Below are 20,202 nucleotides of genomic sequence, written 5' to 3'. Positions count from 1 at the left end.
TTTTATTACATGTATATCTAGACATCATCAGAACATTAAGGTAACACTATTCCTTGTTGCTATGTAGCCTGGGATTGCATATTTAGTCATTCAATACAATGCATGTTGCTAAACAACAATTGAAAAACGAAAAGGCATGTAAACTGCAATATCCTCAACAAGAGCCAAATATCGTAATTCATAGTGGTATTGTTGAAACTGTTATTGATGAAATTGAACTACACGTCAAATAGTTGCACATATAGAGCATCACATTGTGAAGAACTGAAATAAACAAGTCATAAAGACATCTCTAGGCGATCCTTAAAAGGTTAAAGGACTAAAACCCTTAGTGGATATATATATATATATATATATATATATATATATATATATATATATATATATATATATATATATATATATATATATATATATATATACTCCAACAATTTTTGGCCTTTTCTAGTCGATCCCCTAAACTTAAGGTTGTAAACTTCAATTTGATCAAGTTCAAAGTAGGTTCAACCGAAAGTAGCATGCATTCAAACATAAACATAGATAGTTTTGCATAACCGAACATAAAACATAAATTTAAACTAAGCTAAACTACTTTCGGTCGAAGTAGAGGTTGAGCCAATCCTTCCTTGTCATGTACGATGTGCCGCGAGCTGGGTCAGGGCCGGTACCGTCATCGGGGTCATTGGGGAAGGCAGTCCTCCACTCGTCAACGTCGATCTCCTCGTCCTCGGGGCCCACCTCGACACCCTCCATGCCGCTGCGCTGCCGCCTTCGACCTCGTCATCGAAGGAGAGCGCGATAACCTCGCCGCCCTCCGTGCCGGCAAAGATCGCCCGCTCCGCCTCCACGAGCTCTGGGTACTACCGGCGGAGCTCTTGCATGTAGGCCTCGGCGACGGCCTCGGCCTCGAGGCACTCCCACGCCTCGCGGTCCTCCTGCGCCATAGCTGAGCTCACCACCCCTGGCTCCAGTGGAACGAGGTTGACCGGACGTGTGCCGAAGTGGAAATTGAGCCTAGCCGTTGTGCCGTGGTAGTGGACTTGCCAGCGATCGTACTCGATGGCCGCGAGCTCGGCCGTGTGGAAGCTACTGAGCCATCGGCGGGTGTGGGTCTCTCGATCTGTAATCTCGACAACCCACGTCCCCCACCGCCGCTGGCAGACCCTGAGGTCAGACCTCGTTGCTGCCGGGTCCGAGGGAGGACGGTGAAGTCCTCGAACCGCCGTAGGGGCGCGGTGGTGGGTGGATTGGGGGACCGGCGATGGCAGATCGGGCCCGCAGAGGACAATGGGGACACCTCGGCGGCCAGCTCACCGGCGTCGGGTGAAAAGGCCGTGATAAACCTCCTTTTGGCCATTGGCTCCTCGAGCTCCCCGGCACACAGGAAGAGGTTGAGGATGGAGGCACTGGCGATGGCGGCGACCTACCAATGGTTTCGAGGGGGGCAAGGTTGTGTTTGAGGAAATACTGCGGCAACTGAAAATTTTACGAGTAACAAGGCGAGGCTACTAAAAATTTGGATCAAGGACGAGCATATATTTTTGAGATTGCGAGGGATGCAGAGGCGGGAGTAAAATGCCGGGGCTACTGAAAATTTGAATCAAGGGACTGAAGCAGAGCGGGAGTTTTTGAGGAGCGAGCTAGTGTGCTTGACACGCCAGCTGTGGAGTGTAGCCGACGCACCTTCCTGCGTAAGCCATAGGCGTACTATACACCGACGGTGCTCCAAGATATTTTGTACTACATCTCACACAGTTGGTGATAATAAACTGTGTGGGATCTACTTGATTTGAATTACATAATGGGGTCACAGCGGCAATGGATGCTGTTTGAATTGCTAGACCTTTTATCTGCAGTGAACATACAACTATATGTGTGTCGTAAAAGAATTGGAATTATTCACAGTTCGTTTGTACATTTTATACATTAAACTAGTTTTCTAGCCATTTTAGGTGCACAATCCAAAATTAAACTACATGCACATGCTCCGGTGCATATAAATTGGTTAAAAAATCAAATCTGTGTCCTTCAGTGAATGTTAGGTCTCACGCAAGAAATGGGAATTAATTTTTTGGGGTTCATTTGGCCTTTTTATACATTAAATGTTGTTTCTAGGCATTTATGTGCATAATTCAAATTCGAACTACAAGCACATGCTCCAGTGCACCAAAGTTGGTTGAAAAATCACATGTGTGTCCTTGGGTGCATGCTTAGGTCCCATGCAAGAGATGGGAATGAATTTCAAACACCAGGGCACTGTTGATTGCCGGCAAAACATTGCGATACCTGGTTTTTAAATTCTAGTAAATCCAAAACTCGTCTGAAATTCATGAAACTTGGCATGCTATCATGGAGCGGCATCAGCATGTCGTGTTGAAAATTTTGTCCCATTTGGGGCAGGTTTGGGTACAAGCTTCTCACAAACCAGAGCTTCTCACAACAAGTGTGATGGTTTCGGTAGGGAACGTGCCACCTTTGGGGATGGAACGATATCGGTTGCCTCTTATTTCTTTCAAAAAAATTCTAGTGTCAACATAGAACAACAGGAGTGTTGTGTTTAATCTTGGATTTTTTTGGGGTTTGTTTGGCCTTTTTTATACATTAACTAGGTTTTCTAAGCATTTTATGTGCATAATTCAAATTTGAACTTCCAGCACATGATCCAGTGCACTAAAGTTGGTTGAAAAATCACATGTGTGTCCTTGGGTGAATTTCTAGGTCCCATGCAAGAGATGGGAATGAAATTCAAACACCAGGGCACCGTTGATTGCCGGAAAAACGTTGAGATGCCTGGTTTTTAAATTCTAGTAAATCCAAAAATTTGTCCCATTTGGGGCAGGTTTGGGTATATGCTTCTCACAAACCAGATCTTCTCACAACAAGCATGATGGTTTCTATAGGGAACATCCCACCTTTGGGGACGAAACAATATCCATTGCCTCTTATTGCTTTCAAATTTGTTCTCGTGTCAACATAGAACAAAATGAGTGTGTGTCAATTTTTGTGATTTTTCGGGGTTCGTTTGGACATTTTTATGCATTAACCAAGTTTTCAATGCATTTATGTGCATAATTCAAATTTGAACTACATGCACATGCTCCGGTGCATATAAATTGGTTGAAAAATCGAATCTGTGTCCTTGGGTGCATGCTTAGGTCCCATGCAAGAAATAGGAATGAATTTCAAACACCAGGGCACCGCTGATTGCCGGCAAAACGTTGAGATGCCTGGTTATTAAATTCTAGTAAATCCAAAACTCATCTAAAATTCATGAAATTTGGCATGCTATCATGGAGCAGCATCAACATGCCATGGTAACAAAATTCCCATTTGGGGCAGGTTGGGGTATATGCTTCTCACAGACCAGAGCTTCTCACAACAAGCATGATGGTTTCGATAGGGAACGTCCCACCTTTGGGGACGAAACGATATCCATTGCCTCTTATTGCTTTCAAATTTTTTCTCGTGTCAACATAGAACAACATGAGTGTTGTGTCAATTTTTGTGATTTTTCAGGTTTCGTTTGGACATTTTTATGCATTAACTGAGTTTTCCATGCATTTATGTGCAGGATTTAAATTTGAACTACATGCACATGCTCCACTTCATATAAATTGATTGAAAAATCAAATCCATGTCCTTGGGTGCATGCTTAGGTCTCATGCAAGAAATGAGAATGAATTTCAAACAACAAGGCACCGTTGATTGCCGGCAAGACGTTGAGATGCTTGGTTTTTAAATTCTAGTAAATCCAAAACTCGTCTGAAATTCATGAAACTTGGCATGCTATCATGGAGCGGCATAAACATGCCGTGGTAAAAAAATTGTCCCATTTGGGGCAGGTTTGGGTATATGCTTCTCACACACCAGAGCTTCTCACAACAAGCATGATGGTTTCGATAGGAAACGTCCCACCTTTGGGGACGAAACGATATCCATTGCCTCTTATTGCTTCGAAATTTGTTCTCGTGTCAACATAGAACAACAGGAGTGTTGTGTCAATTTTTGTGATTTTTCGGGGTTCGTTTGGACATTTTTATGCATTAACTAAGTTCTCAATGCATTTCTATGCATAATTCAAATTTGAACTACATGCACATGCTCCAGTGCATATAAATTGGTTGAAAAATCAAATATGTGTCCTTGGGTATGCTTAGGTCCCATGCAAGAAATGGGAATGAATTTCAAACACCAGGGCGCCGTTGATTGCCGGCAAAATGTTGAGATGCCTGGTTTTTAAATTCAAGTAAATCCAAAACTCATCTGAAATTCATGAAACTTGGCATGCTATCATGGAGCGGCATCAACATGCCGTGGTAATTTTTTCCCATTTGGGGCAAGTTTGGGTATATGCTTCTCATAGACCGGAGCTTCTCACAACAAGCATGATGGTTTCGATAGGGAACGTCCCACCTTTGGGGATGAAACGATATCCATTGCCTCTTAATACTTTCAAAAAAAATCGTTTCAACATAGAACAACAGGAGTGTTGTGACATTTTTTGTGATTTTTCAGGGTTCGTTTGGACATTTTTATGCATTAACTGAGTTTTCAATGCATTTATGTGCATAATTCAAATTTGAACTACATGCACATGCTCCAGTGCATATAAATTGGTTGAAAAATCAAATCTATGTCCTTGGGTGCATGCTTAGGTCCCATGCAAGAAATGGGAATGGATTTCAAACACCAGGGCATCATTGATTGTCGGCAAAACGTTGAGATACTTTATTTTTAAATTGTAGTAAATCTAAAACTCGTCTGAAATTCATGAAACTTGGCATGCTATCATGGAGTGGCACCCGACATGCTATGGTATTTTTCGTGTCCATTTTGAGAGAAGGCGCACTCAAATAACAGCCAACAAAGGCATTTTGAAAAAATAGCTGCCACTTTAATATCTCAAATGGTTGTATAATTCAAATCGTGTGCGTTCTGTTAACCATTCACGTGACGCCATGTGTCTTCGTTTTAATGGCTATAGGAGGTGCCGTGCGGATAGCTGCTTGACCTTGACTGAATGAGAGGCGTGCGAGCGGAGTCCGATCGCACGCTGACCGAGAGGCGTGCAAGCAATCCTCCAATGTGCAGGCTCACCGAGAAGTGTGCGAGCTGTACGCTGCGCAGGCTCACTTGGAAGCGAGCCCTTTGACTTCCATGGCTGCCCGCCTTCCTCTCCATTAATGGCGCCCGAGCCGCTGTCTAATACGGGCGGCCTTACTGTTCGCCTCCCATTCCCCTCCCTCCCGCAGACCACCACCAACGCCATGGCGCAGAATGATCATCTGCCACTAGTCTTCAAGTTTGGTGAAGTCGACTCCGAGCCGGAGAAGATAGAAAATAAGGTGGAATGGGGCCTCATGGACATGGCCCAGAAAGAGCTGGCCGCGGCGGTTGCTGCCCCCACTCCCGTCCCAGCTCCCATCCCCGTGCCTGCGCCAGCAACCATCCCCGTAGCATTGACGGGCTGGTTGCCGAGCACTATCACAGAGCTGGATGCCGCGGGCGTCAGCGAGGTCTCCGCGGACCCGCGCGAGCTCATGTACATGCCAGCGCCAGCGCCCGTGCCCGTGCCCGTGCGCGCCCCTCCACCTACCATGGCGCCGCCCCCGTGCGTTTGGCTATACCCGCCGTGCCCGTGCCCCTGCCCGTGTGTGCCCCTCCACCCACCGCGGCACCGGCCCCCGTGCGTTTAGCTGCACCCGCCGCGCCTGTGCCCCTACTCGTGCACGTGCCCCCCTCAGTGGCATGGGATGCTATCGTCGACCGCTACGTCTCAACGGCGCCAGTTGCCGTCCTCCCGCGCCCTGCCCGTCGATCGCGCGACGACATGATGTTTGATATACAAGTGAAGAACATTTTGTGCTACCTTGAAGATTTCAGCAACGGCGTCCCGAAGGACGATAACGACAACAACGGCGCGGCACGCCGCCTCCGCTGCCGCTGGAAATAGTTCTTTTGGGGGTTTAATAGCGTATCTCAAATTCTCGATCGTATGAGTATAAATACGCAGTGTGACTGAATGAAAGATATGGTTTGAACGAACTTGCGTTTTTCTCTGTTAATGTACAGACTTATCAAACGTTTTTCTTTTGAAAAAACGTTAATGGTTTTTAAATATAAAACACTCATCGCAAATGTTTTAGTTAGAACACCCGTACGCAAACCGACACCTTCCCCAGGAAGCCAAGGGAAAATGTGTCGAGCAGGATTTCTGCATCCCTTCAACGCAAACGGTTGTTTTGCATGACCCGTGTGCAACCACGTAGAAACAATTGGGTAAGATTTGCATCTGTCATTTTGGGTATGTTGCCATTTGTCAAACTAGAAAGATTGACATTTGTTTACCTAGTAACATTGCCATTTGTCAACCTTGTAACACTACGATTTGTCAAAATATGCAGCTAAAAATCACTAGCACTATCTAATTTTTGCAACTAAAATCACTAGCACTGTTCATATGGACACCACTAGCAGGCGTGAGTTAATGGACGTATATGCAACAAGTCATCAACCCAAAACGACAACGAGGATACACGTTGGATTATAGATCATTTCCAACAAAACATTCTAGTAAAGTAAAGTTTTTCTCACACAACAAATAACAAAGCGATGAAATGAAATTCAGCTCAACCACTCGTCGGCGTTGGAAACGCTTGCTTTGAACCAGAAGTGATTCTCTGGGAAGGGCGAGCTACTGTCAATCTCGAGACCAACGTAGGACTGACCATCCAGGCTGAAGTGGCCTATGTCAGGACCCATATTGGGATGGTAGGGAAGCATAGCAATGTCTGAGGTATAGATACATTTGCTTCTCAGAAATGGTAGTAACGTTGTGTCAACAGCAGCTGGATCGCCTTCCACCATCATTGGATAGTTTTGTCCAAGGAAGAGTGAGTTTCCTCCAAGAATTTCAATACTGAACCAGGAAGAAGATATTGGCGCTAGTACACTAGTATCCATCCCGAATACCCTGCAACGGATGTTCGAATAGGTCCGGAGAGTGCGACCATGCGAGTGTAGGAGATATGCTCTAGAGGCAGTAATAAATCAGTTATTTTGTAGCTCCTGGTTTGTAATGAAGGTTTATGTTCCATGCTATAACTGCAATGATTCTCGAGTCTGCAAATAAAACGAGGCTTGGAGGGAAACTCATGTGCACATGTGGGATAATAAACGGTAAAATGCATTCCTAGTCAAGCCTCTATGACTGGCTCAAGTATTGCATGATGGTCCTGTTTTCCTGATCATGGGCATGACTATGCCGGCAATTTTGAGGGCACAATTGTTAGTAGAACACATGTGTTGAATCGACCCAATATGATGTTATGCTATGAGATACTTTCATCACAAGTTAATGGTTAATAACACAGGGAAGTTAATGTTTGCACAATTCCTTAGACCATGAGAGTATCGAGTTTCTTCGTACTTGCTTCATGAACTTTGGGGTTTGTTAAACATCATCCGTAACTGGGTGGCTATTACGGCGGCTTATGGGTTCACGGAAAAGTATGGCAAGTAACGAGATAGCTCAAGATTGGGATTTGCTCCTCCGACGATGGAGAGATATACTCGGGCCCTCTCGGTGTGACAGTATCCATCATCGTCTGGCCAGACAACTTGTGATTTGATCACTGGGATGCCGGAACACGGAAACGAGAAAAGAGAACAAAACCGGTAACGAGGTAACTTGCATGGTGGACAAAGTGTTGGCCCACGGGAATGCAATAAATCTCACCTCGGGTATTTGTGACATATCGCGAAGCAACAGGAATAGCTCACAGCAACTGGAGGTTGACTCGAATATTTCATTCGTGTGGGTATAGGGGTCAATATGGGTATCCACGGCTCCGATGTTGATCATTGATCGGAAGGGGTTCCAGGTCATGTCTATACTTCACCGAACCTATAGGGTCACACGCTTAAGGGTCATCTATCTGCTGAATACTAGACAGTGAGTCTGAGAGAAAGTCACCGGAAAAGTTTCGGAGACAACGGAAGAGTTCCGGAGAGCGAACACCGAAAGAGTTTCGGTAAAACCGAAAAGTTGTTTCGGAATATATTATTAGGTCAAAATGGTTTCGGCACTCGCCTGTAAATTCTTAGAGGGCCCCAGAATTGGTTTGAGAACTTTTGGGAATTTCCAGAGAGAAAAACCGAAAATGTTCCGGAGCTGCCGTAACCGCCGTTGTTGCTTTTTGCTGATAAAAATCACCACACCAGAAATGTTTTGGATCATGCCTAGAATAATTTTAGAGGGTGCCGGAAATGTTCTGGGACCTTCCGGAATTTTTCAAAAAAAAATGTTCCGCGGAAAACATCTTGTCTCAGCACGAGGGGACAAGATCCCATGAATCGGGGGTTACATGTTTGGTGGCTTTTTGTCTAGGGAGCACCCATGTTTCTAGGAGATATGTTGGTGGATTGTTGCCCCTGATGGGAGGGAGAAAGGTTGTGGATAGCCAAGGGGGTGCCTCCATGGTGTCCCCTTGGTGCCCCACTTGAGTTACCATTTCACCCTTCATGTGGGACATGTAGCATGGGTGTTTTGGTATTTCCTCCACCACCCCACCCCTTGCCTTGGCCTATAAAAGGAGGAGAAGGGGCTGCCATTCTCATCATCCCTTGCTCTCATACACATGCCATGCATTATCTGGCTTCTTCTCTCCCTCCCACGAAAAGAGTTTCGTAGAGCCGTAAGGCTGTCTGGGTTCCGACAGGAACTAGTTCTGGACGGCGAAGCCCTGCCGGATAGCTGACACCGTATGTGTGCAACCCCGTAGAGAGGTCATAGTTTTGATATTTTTCCCGAGGGGCTGTTTGAGTGTCCTCCCGAAGGGCTGTCCGAGTCTCCGTTCGAGTTTCGAGGGTCCTCCCGAAGGGCTGTCCGCGACATCGTCCGGGGGCTGTCCGACCGCCTCCCGAAGGGCTGTCCGGCGAGGGAGTACATCCTTACGGTTGGGAGGTTGTAAATCCTAGCTGCGGGGATCTGCACCAATGATCTCCACCGACTCTTCTTCCGCTGCGCTTCGAGTCGGTACAGACCAGATCAAACCTTCAATGCAGTCTCCATAGTGGTCCTGGGCGTGCTCGCTATACCAATTTTTTTTGTTTTCTGTCGCGTTCCCCTACAGTGGCATGAAGAGCCGTGCTATGCGTAGATGCAGGTTATGATCTAGAATACATGGAGATGCATGGGTATTGCATAATATAATTTTGGAGTAGATGAGATCTATTGCTGAAAATTATTTATGCGGGTGACAGATGAAATCTGTTACCTGACGTTCTTGTTGCTTCCCTAGAATTTGCGTTTGCTCAATCTCGAGACAGCATGGTGGAATTTGACAAAGTTATGGCAATTCGTGATCCTGATTGATCATGGAAGTGCTATCAGTTCTTTGGGTTCTACCATAGTCAAAAGAAAGATGAAATTCGCAGATGAAAATGCATTGCAGATATGATCTGCACGGGGGTCATGCGTATGACGAAGTTTAGTATGGGGCTCAAGATTTAATTATCTCGTGTTTCATACACCCCGAGATGTTAATCTAGCAACTTGAATAATCATACTTGATGATAAAACGTTGGTAGCTGCGGTTTAAGTCAAAACCTTAGAAGCCACGTAAAATAAAATTTGGCATAAACCGATTAGAGGCGTCTAACTTGGTTTTGCAGGATGTGCATGTGATGTGGTATAGCAATGCTCATATTCAATTTTATTATGTATGAGATGACTATATGATGTAATTAACATGACCTACGTGTCATGATTCGGCTTGATGGCTGGAGCCATATGATTGCACTTTAATGACCTGCGTGTCAACCTTAAGTAATGCATTTATTTTATCTGCTATGGAGATAGCAATATTATCCGGTGCATCGACAAGGTGGTGGCAATCTTCGCAAAGGTGAACACCGACGCGAATGTCGGAGATGAAGAAATACTTGACTTCTCCGTCAGAAGAGGCTATACCATATCATGCCATTATGAATTGCCTGAGATGTTTATCCCTCTTGATGCACCCTTCTTGATTGCGCGGTAGTCGCTTTTGTTAGGGTGATATCTCACTTAAAATATCAAGTAGTTAGTGTTCTCCCAAGTGCAGCACCGTCACAACATCTATCCTTTCGGGGTGCACCATGGATGCATGGGTACGAACGATTGGAGAAATGTAAGGCGTGTGAGGTCAGACCTCACAGCAAGATCACTTGGTTGTCTTGACGTTCATGGCAGGATCGTCCTGAGCTCGGAACACACGCATCAAAAGATGAACAGAAGTCACATAGAGATGTGATCGGCAAGTTGGCCTAAAAATTGAAATCCTCATCATGAGATGATGATTCTATGACGTTGAATTGATATTTGGATCTTGAATCACTCAAAATCAATTTTGAGAGATATTGATTTGAGTGGGAGCACACTTTAGAATAAAAATGTTTATTCACTAGAGCAAATTTCATTATAAACAAAGTCTAAGTGAAACTTGTGTTTTCTGTTGTAGATCAAATGGCTCACAACACCGCGTTCAACTTAGGCCCGATGTTAGAGAAAGAGAAGTTAGCTACGACTGGAAACAACTATGCGGACTGGGTCCGTAATCTGAGGATTGTCCTCAGGAGCGCTAAGAAATTGTACATGCTTGAAACTGCTCTTCCGGCTAAACCGGTGGCAGAGGCTCCAGAAGATGAACAAAATGTCTGGGCCACTAAGGATGATGATCACCACTTAGTGCAGTACCTCATGCTAGCTTGCATGATTCCAGGGCTTCAAAAACGTTTTGAATTCCATAAACCCCGTGATATGATCCGGGAATTGGATGCTCTGTACAAGGAAACCGCCAAGTCTGAACGATTTGATATCATGAAGGCTTTGATGGGATGCAAGATGGCTGAGGGTAGTTCAGTTGGCGAACACGTGGTCAAAATGATTGGCTATTCTGAAAGGCTTAAAGCCCTGGAATTTCCACTTCCACCTGGCCATATGATGGACATGTTGCTTTCTTCACTCCCCCCGTCTTACGACGGTTTTTTCATGAACTACAACATGACAGGGATGGAGAAGTCACCGGAAGAGGTGCTCGCCATGCTGAAAAATACAGAAGGAGGACTGCGGAAAAACCGCAAGCAAGTGTTGCTTGTGAATAAAACCGCCAGTTTGAAAAAGAAAGGCAAGCCAAAGAAGGGAAAGTGCCGGTATGAAACTCTAAGGGCAGAGCCAAGAATGAAACTGAGTGCTTCTACTGCAAGGGCACAGGACACTGGAAGAGAAACTGCAAGAAGTATCTGGAAGTTAAGAAGACCGGGAAAACCGGAAAAGGTATAATTGTTATACAGGTTAATGTCATTGACATTTTGCTTGCTAGCGAAAATTCTAAGTCTTGGGTATTTGATCCGTATCGGTTGCTCACATTTGCAACTCAATACAGGGGCTTCAGAAGGTGCGCAAGCTGGCAAAGAATGAAGTCGTAATGCATGTTGAGAACGGCACTGGGATCGCCGCTCAAGCCGTCGGCATTATGCCTCTACGTCTCCCTTCAAGATTTATCTTAGAACTAAGTAACTGATATTTTGTTCCACTATTGTGTAGAAACATTATCTCTGGATCATGTTTAGTACACGATGGGTATTCGTACAAGTCTGAGAACAATGGTTGTTCACTTTATTGTAAGGATATGTTTTATGGATTTGCACCCATTGTTGGGGGCCTTTTAATACTAAATCTTGAATGTGAAAATGATGTCTTTAACGTGAATGCCAAACGTCTTAAGAAGGCTGATACCACCACCACTTACTTGTGGCACTGTCGGCTTGGCCACATCGGAAAGAAACGCATGCAAAGACTCCAGAGAGATGAAGTTTTACCGTCCTTTGATTTTGAATCATTTGACACATGTGAAGCTTGTCTGATGGGGAAAATGACCAAGACGCCGTTCACGGGTCATCCTGAACAGGCGGGTGAATTATTGGAAATAACATATAGTGATGTATGTGGTCTAATGAGTACAGCCGCATGGGGTGGGTATTTCTACTTCCTGACTTTTACTGATGATTTAAGTCGGAATGAGGTAGAAAATCATCGTAACAAAAGGATTAAGTTTCTGCGGTCGGATCGCGGAGGCGAATATCTTAGTCATGAGTTTGGCCAACATCTGAGTGACCATGGAATCATTTCACATCTTACGCCTCCCGGAACTCCATAGATAAACGGAGTATCGGAAAGACGTAACCGAACCCTGTTGGACATGGTAAGGTCGATGATGTATCTTACAGATCTGCCGATATCTTTTTGTGGTCATGCACTAGAAACTGCCGCTCACACACTAAACAGAGCACCATCTAAGTCTGTTAAGACGACACCACATGAGATGTGGAATGGGAAGAAACCCAGTTTGTCGCCTCTTAAAATTTGGGGATGTGAGGTACATGCAAAACATTTACAACCTACCAAACTCGATCCCAGATCAGACAAGTGTAACTTTGTAGGTTATCCAAAAGAAACAATTGGGTATTCCTTCTACCTACCCTCCGAGCACAAAGTGTTTGTCGCTAAAAGCGGAGTCTTTCTTGAGAAAGAATTTCTCGCCAAAGAATTAAGTGGGAGGACAGTACAACTTGATGAGATTAGTGAATCTTCAGCAACTATTGATATGGCTAAGGAACCGGAAGAAATTTCGCTAATTATCCCTGCAACTGAGCCGGAAGTTGTCGCATATGATGCGGAGACTTCAGACAATGTTGTAACTGAACCGCACAGATCAGGTAGGGCTATCCAACCACCTAAGTGGTTTCATAACGAAATCTTCATTCTTGAAGACGATGAACCTGCACACTACAAGGAAGCGATGGCAGGGCCCAGCTCAAAAGAATGGCACAAGGCCATGAGATCCGAAATGGAATCCATGTACGAAAACCAAGTTTGGAACTTGGAAGAACTTCCAGAAGGCGTAAAGCCGATTGGTTGTAAATGGATTTTCAAAAGAAAGACGGATGCGGATGGTAACATTACTATCCACAAAGCTAGACTTGTCGCGAAAGGGTTCACGCAAGTTCCAGGAGTGGACTAAGACGAGACTTTCTCGCCCGTAGCTATGCTTAGGTCTGTTCGGATATTGCTAGCAATTGCTGCTTATTTCAACTATGAAATATGGCAGATGGATGTCAAAACGGCTTTCCTAAATGGAAACCTCAAAGAGGATGTGTACACGATGCAGCCAGAAGGTTTTGTCATTCATGAGGATGCTGGAAAGGTATGCAAACTTCAGAAAGCCATTTATGGTCTGAAGCAAGCATCAAGGAGCTGGAACATTCATTTTGATGAAGTGGTCAAAGAGTTTGGCTTCATCAGGAATGACGAAGAATCTTGTGTTTACAAGAAGTTTAGTGGGAGCGCAAAAGCATTTCTAATCTTGTATGTGGATGACATATTGTTGATTGGAAATGACGTGAATTTTCTTAGCGAAATAAAAGACTCATTGAAAAAGAGGTTTTCAATGAAAGACTTAGGCGAAGCGGCATATGTATTGGGCATTAGAATCTACAGATATAGATCAAAACGCCTGATAGTGCTTAGCCAAAGCACGTACATTGACAAGGTGTTGAAAAGGTTCAACACAGAGAACTCCAAGAAAGGCCTACCCCCCATGTCACCTGGCATGGTGCTTTGCAAGAATCAGAGTCCTCGGACTCTGGATGAGCGAGTACAAATGAATGATGTTCCATATGCCTCGGCAGTTGGTTCTATTATGTATGCCATGCTATGTACAAGACCAGATGTTTCCTATGCGCTAAGTGTTAGCAGCCGGTACCAAAGTGATCCAGGGTTGGAACACTGGGCCGCAGTCATGGGTATTCTTAAGTACCTCAGAAGGACCAAGGATTTACTCCTTGTGTACGGAGGTGATGAAGAGCTCATTGTAAGTGGTTACACTGATGCAGGCTTCATGACTGACCCAGATGACTTCAAATCTCAATCAGGCTATGTTTTCATATTGAACGGTGGCGCAGTTGATTGGAAAAGTTCCAAACAAAAGACTGCAGCGGATTCCACGGCGGAGGCGGAGTATGTTGCCGCTTCAGAAGCCTCCAAGGAGGCGGTATGGATCAAGCAATTTCTTCAAGACCTTGGTGTGGTTCCAAGTGCTCTGGACCCGGTGGATATCTATTGTGATAATAGTGGCGTCGTGGCTCAGGCAAGGTGTCGGTGTCAAAACCGGCGGATCTCGGGTAGGGAGTCCCGAACTGTGCGTCAAGGCCGGATGGTAACAGGAGACAAGGGACACGATGTTTTTACCCAGGTTCGGGCCCTCTCAATGGAGGTAATACCCTACTCCTGCTTGATTAATATTGGTGATATGGGTAGTACAAGAGTAGATCTACCACGAGATCAAGGAGGCTAAACCCTAGAAGCTAGCCTATGATATGATTGTTGTATATGGAGTTTATGTCCTATGGACTACAACCCTCCGGTTTATATAGACACCGGATAGGGTTAGGGTTACACAGAGTCGGTTACAATGGTAGGAGATCTTGAATATCCGCATCGCCAAGCTTGCCTTCCACGCCAAGGAAAGTCCCATCCGGACACGGGACGAAGTCTTCAATCTTGTATCTTCATAGTCCTGGAGTCCGGCTGAAGGTATAGTCCGGCTACCCGAACACCCCCTAATCCAGGACGCCCTCAGTAGCCCCTGAACAAGGCTTCAATGACGACGAGTCCGGCGCGCAGATTGTCTTCGACATTGCAAGGCGGGTTCCTCCTCCAAGTCCTTCATAGAAGATTGTAAACACCAAGAGTAGTGTCCGGCTCTGCAAAATAAGTTTCTACATATTGCCATAGAGAGAATAATATTAACACAAATCAAATCTGCTGACGTATTCCGCAGTGCGTCATCACACTACGGCCAAGTCCTTTACTCGAATCGTTTTTACTTTTCCACCTCAGCATATTTTGCGAGGCGGTTTCCTTGGCACGTCTTGTCAAAGCAGAGATCGTGTACCCCTTTTACGGGATTCTCATCAATACGGACGTGGGTAACCCAACCGCGCCATTTATCACGGCGCTTGGGAGGCAAGCGAGTTTTACTAGGCTGGTGGGGACGCACAACCGCATCCGCCCATATAAGGGGATAAGGATCCACCTTTTTACCTACACCTTCTTCCTCCTTTGCCTATCCATCTCTTGCGCGCTCGAGCTCCAGCGCCCAAGCCCGCACTTCCCACCTCAACCTTCTCCAGCAATGTCCGGAGCGGGAGGCAAGTGGATGGTCTCCTCTGCTACGGAGGGCCAAGTCAAGAAGCTAAGGAAGGCCGGATACCTGTCTAAGGACATCGCGCACCGGCTTCCCGAAAAGGGGCAGCTTCTCCCCACCCCGAGGCCCCATGAGAGGGTAGTATTTCTTCCCCACTTCCTCCGCGGACTGGGTTTTCCACTCCACCCATTTTTCCGGGGGCTCATGTTCTACTATGGCCTGGATTTCCACGATCTGACCCCGAACTTCATCCTCAACATCTCGGCGTTTATCGTCGTGTGCGAGGCTTTCCTCCGCGTCCGCCCTCATTTCGGCCTCTGGCTCAAGACCTTCAACGTAAGCCCAAGGTGGTGCGCGACAGCCAGGCGGAGTGCGGAGGCGCCATGGCGGGCAAAATGGCCAACGTCCTATGGTTCGAGGGCTCTTTTGTGGAGACCCTATAGGGGTGGCAATCCGGGTGGTTTTACATCACCGAGCCACACGATCCGAACTGGATCGCAGCCCCCGAGTTCCGATCCAGACCCCCCACGTGGCTTATGTCCTGGAAAGAGACGGGCCTATCGTGGGGTGACGAAAAAGAGGTGACCGGATTGCAAACATGCATCCAGTCCCTGGTGAACAAGCCAATCCGGCTTGTTAATGTAATCCAGGTTATGCTCGTCCGCCGGTCCTCCCGTGCCAACAACGGGATTTTAATCTGTGGGAGTTCGACCCGGCGCAACACCAAACCCTTAGAAGGCTCTTCGACACGACGTACGAAGATGCCTGGAAGGTGCTATTCAAGGGCGCCGAGGCTCCCGCATCTGCTTCCGAGGACCGCGGGTACAGCTCGCAACGTCACGCTAGCGAGGTAAGCTATCTTCACCTTTTACAGGATGTTAAGCTTTTTTCATAGTTTGACTCTATGCGGGATATAAACTCCCTTACCTTTGACAGGCTTGGCGGGCGATATCCGGACCGATTAACTGTCCGGCTCCGCTGCCCGAAGACCCAGCCCCAGCTCTACTAGTGAAGCTGCTGGTTCCGGCGCCTTATGTGGTGCCGGAGAAGAAGGCCAAGAAGAAGAAGACCACGGGGACTCAAAAGAGTGCCCGTAACGTGGTGCTGTCGGACTTGTCATCCGACGAGTCTGAGACGCCCTCTTCCCGTGAAAACGAGGAGGAGGAAGAAGAAAACTCTCCCCCCCCAGTGGAGGGAGGAGAGAAGAGGAAGGCCGCCCCAACGGGGGAGGCCGAGGGGTCTAGGAAAAGGAAGACCCCTCCGCCGGACTACTCCCCCGACGCTGAAGAGGGCGAAGAGGAGTGGCCAAACAGGGCCAAGCGTCCGGCGAAATCGTAAGTTCAGATATTAGAGTAACTCATGATGTTCCTTTGTTGCACAGCTTTCCCTAATGTCGAACGTAATTATGCAACCCGCCCCGGGCCGAATTCAACGAATCGTCGGGCGGCTCCCTGGACTCATCGGATGTGAACTCAGTTCCGCCCGCTGTCTCCCCCCGCACTGCAGACGACGCCAAAGTGGCATCGCGACAAGCTCCGGGGCAGGAGGAGATGGTCCCAGAGGAGCCACAAGGCAACCTCCCAGATTCTAGGAGTGAAGGGGATAAGGCCCCCCAGGGCTCCAAGTCCGACTTTGTGCCGGACACCGTGCCGGAATCTTCCACAGTTTCGGATCGCGGTAGGCGAACTCCTTCCAAGAGGAGCAAGCCTTCTGAGCCGGCGGCCTCCGTCCAACCGGAGGTGCCAGACAATCTGCTGGAGGTGCTTGACGGCGCCTCCATCGATGAGGGGCACCGTACTATTATGAGTACGGTGATCCAGAAGGTTCGGTCCGCCAAGAGCAGACTGACTGAAGCTTGTGCTAGCCTTCTAACAGGCTTCAAGGTAAGTAAAAATATGTAAAAATATTACCACATAGACAGTAGCCCCTGATGCTCTGTTTGGCGTTCGGAAAGAAAAGCCGAATAGAGGATCTATAAAATATCGCAGGAGTCTAACAAAAAAGAGTCAATATGCGTATGCAGGCTTCGCTGCTATCCACCGTCGCACTGACTGCGGAGGTGGGTGTCCTGAAGCAGGACCTCGAGCGGACCGAGCAAGAGCTCGGCCTTGCCAAGCGGCAACTTGAGGAGAAAGAAGGTAAGAAATACCTTACAGAAAAAGTGCCTATAAAAAGGCGTGATTGCAAAAAAGATAACAGGATTGTACTGCTTATTGTAGGGGCCTCGACTGAAGTGGCGACCCTTAAGCAGGCGTTGTCTGAGGCCGAAAAGAAAACGGCCGCGGAGCGCACCGAGCGAGACAGACTTGGGGCTCAGGTCGGCGAGGTGCAGCAAGAGCTTCAGGCTCTCATGAAAAAACATGAGAGTTTGGAGCTTGAGTCAAAGGCGCAAGCATCCGAGCTCGCGACGGCCCTTGAGACTGCCAGGTCTGCCAAGGCCGAAGCCCAAAAGGCCCTCCGAGAGTTGGAGGAGATGAGGGAGATAGCAGCGGGTAAGGCATTCTTTATGCAAAGCAGAAATATAAAAGTAAACTACTTGTTACTTACCCGAATCCGGAGCTCTCCAGGGGCATTCGCAGATCTTCCCCACAGCGTATCCGCCGCCGCCGCATTCTACCGAGTTGAAGAGGGCAGCTCGACGGAGAAGGTGTTCGGGTCTCAGTATTCTGAGGCCGGACACCCTGTGCCTTTGAGCGACCAGCTGAAACAGCTGGTCGAGCTCCACAAGGCGGCCGAACAAGCCATGAAGGGCTTCATAGTTCGGCTGTGGCCCGGAAAGGCCATGCCTGGGAGCTATTTCGAGCTGGTGCGGCGGCTGGTGGAGGCCTGTCCGAGGCTCGAGGTCATCAAGCGCTCCGTCTGCATCGAAGGTACCCGTCGGGCCCTTGCCCGTGCAAAGGTGCACTGGGGTAAGCTGGACGGTGAGAAGCTTGTGAAGGACGGGCCGCCGCCGGGGAAGGAGCATCGCAAGCCCGAGAACTACTACAAGGATGTTCTTGCAGGTGCCCGCCTTTTGGCGGATGAATGTACCAAGGATGTGATTTTTGAATGAACTCGCTCGTGTTTATCCTGTGCGCTGAAAACTTGTTCATATGCGCTAAGCAATGCTTATTGAATTTAAAATATTACTTTCTGTGCGGCCGTTTATCAAAAAATTGAGAGATGGCCAGTCATCGGCTTCTGCCCCCATGCCACTAGTGCTGGGGTGTTCGGGATAAACCTGAGCGCTCTTTTTCCCATAGTTGGGTCCTTCGAGGGAGGCGCTCAGCACAATGAACCAGGCAATCGGACTATAATGCTTGAACACTCTCACTTAGCCATAGAACTCTATAATTTTAAATTTCGGCGAAGCCCCTAGTTCGGAAGACCGATTTCGGGGCGCTATCCACGCCTTGGCCGGACAAAGCCAGCTCCTCGCTCGAAGCGGCATAAGTCTTTAAGGACTCGAAAAACCTCTCGAACAGCGACCGGTCTCTCGCCTCATCATGACAGTCAGTTTTAGCTTTCTCCACTAAGGTGCTTAACCCATCTGAACCGGGGCACAATCACAGTGGTTCTCATAGTGCTACCTTAGCCGATATAGCGGAACGTAAGGCACCAAAACATAGGAGCCGGGCAAACCCAACTATTGACCCAAATCATGATTCGGAGCCGATGCATATAGTGCTATAAGTTCGGGGTGCCGCACTTGTGAAAGTGTACGGACTTCTCACGCCATAATGAGGGGTACTGAAGCCCCTGGCGTGTTTGCCGTACCATGGTGTATGGGTGCAATCATGTCATTTAATAAACATATATGTGAAAAGAGGATAGTGCAAAAAATAGACAAAAAGCTATGCATTGTTTATAGAGAGGCTATTTATCAAAGCCGGACGATATAAATAGTGCGATAAGCAAAAAGATATTGGACAATTTAACATGTCCTGACCAGGGGCAGGCCGCGGAATTGTATTCAAAACAGGTATACTGCTCGTAACAGAGACCACCTGGGAGTTCCATAATGCGGCATGGCTTGTCTGCCTCCCTGGATCTTGCATCGTTTGTGCGGCAGTCGAATTGCCGAACAGGTCGTCCGAAGTATGGAGTCCTGAAAGTAAGAAAAGATTAAAAAAAGAATTTGGCAGCCCCTAGTACGTTTTAAGCCGTATTTTGGGCGTGCCGTTATTGTGCCCCTTCCCCCGTGCCCATGGTATTTCAAGGGCGTAGTTATGTACGCTGGTTTCGCTATGTCGCGAGAGCTAGGGTTGGGGCTGCATTGCTACGCTTGCTCAGAGCGTGCCAGGCGGTCCTGCTGTGGGTTACTCCGGGCGCGCTTGGCAGTGTCTGGCTTTTTAACGGCCGGACTAGAGAATTGCCTAAGAAGGCTACTTTGTACTTCCGCTACGAGAGCTGCCGTGTGCTCCTCCGTACGGAGGGAGCGTTCGGTGTTTCTGTTGACCATGATTACTCCTCGAGGGCCTGGCATCTTGAGCTTGAGATATGCGTAGTGCGGCACCGCATTGAACTTTGCGAATGCGGTTCGTCCGAGCAGGGCGTGATAGCCACTGCGAAACGGGACTATATCGAAGATTAACTCTTCACTTCGGAAATTATCCGGGGATCCAAAGACCACGTCAAGTGTTACTGAGCCTGTACAGTTGGCTTCTACACCTGGTATAACGCCTTTAAAGGTCGTTTTTGTGGGCTTAATCCTTGAGGGATCTATGCCCATTTTCCGCACTGTATCCTGGTAAAGCAGGTTCAGGCTACTGCCGCCGTCCATGAGGACTCTTGTGAGATGAAATCCGTCGATGATTGGGTCGAGAACCAATGCGGCGACGCTGCCATGATGGATTCTAGTGGGATGGTCCCTTCGATCAAAAGTGATCGAGCAGGAGGACCATGGGTTGAACTTTGGGGCGACTGGCTCCATCACGTATACATCCCGTAGTGCACGCTCCCGCTCCCTCTTGGG

This window comes from Triticum aestivum, chromosome 5A, assembly GCF_018294505.1.
Source record: "Triticum aestivum cultivar Chinese Spring chromosome 5A, IWGSC CS RefSeq v2.1, whole genome shotgun sequence".
Classification (NCBI taxonomy): domain Eukaryota; kingdom Viridiplantae; phylum Streptophyta; class Magnoliopsida; order Poales; family Poaceae; genus Triticum; species Triticum aestivum.
Note: the sequence above shows the minus strand (reverse complement) of the source record.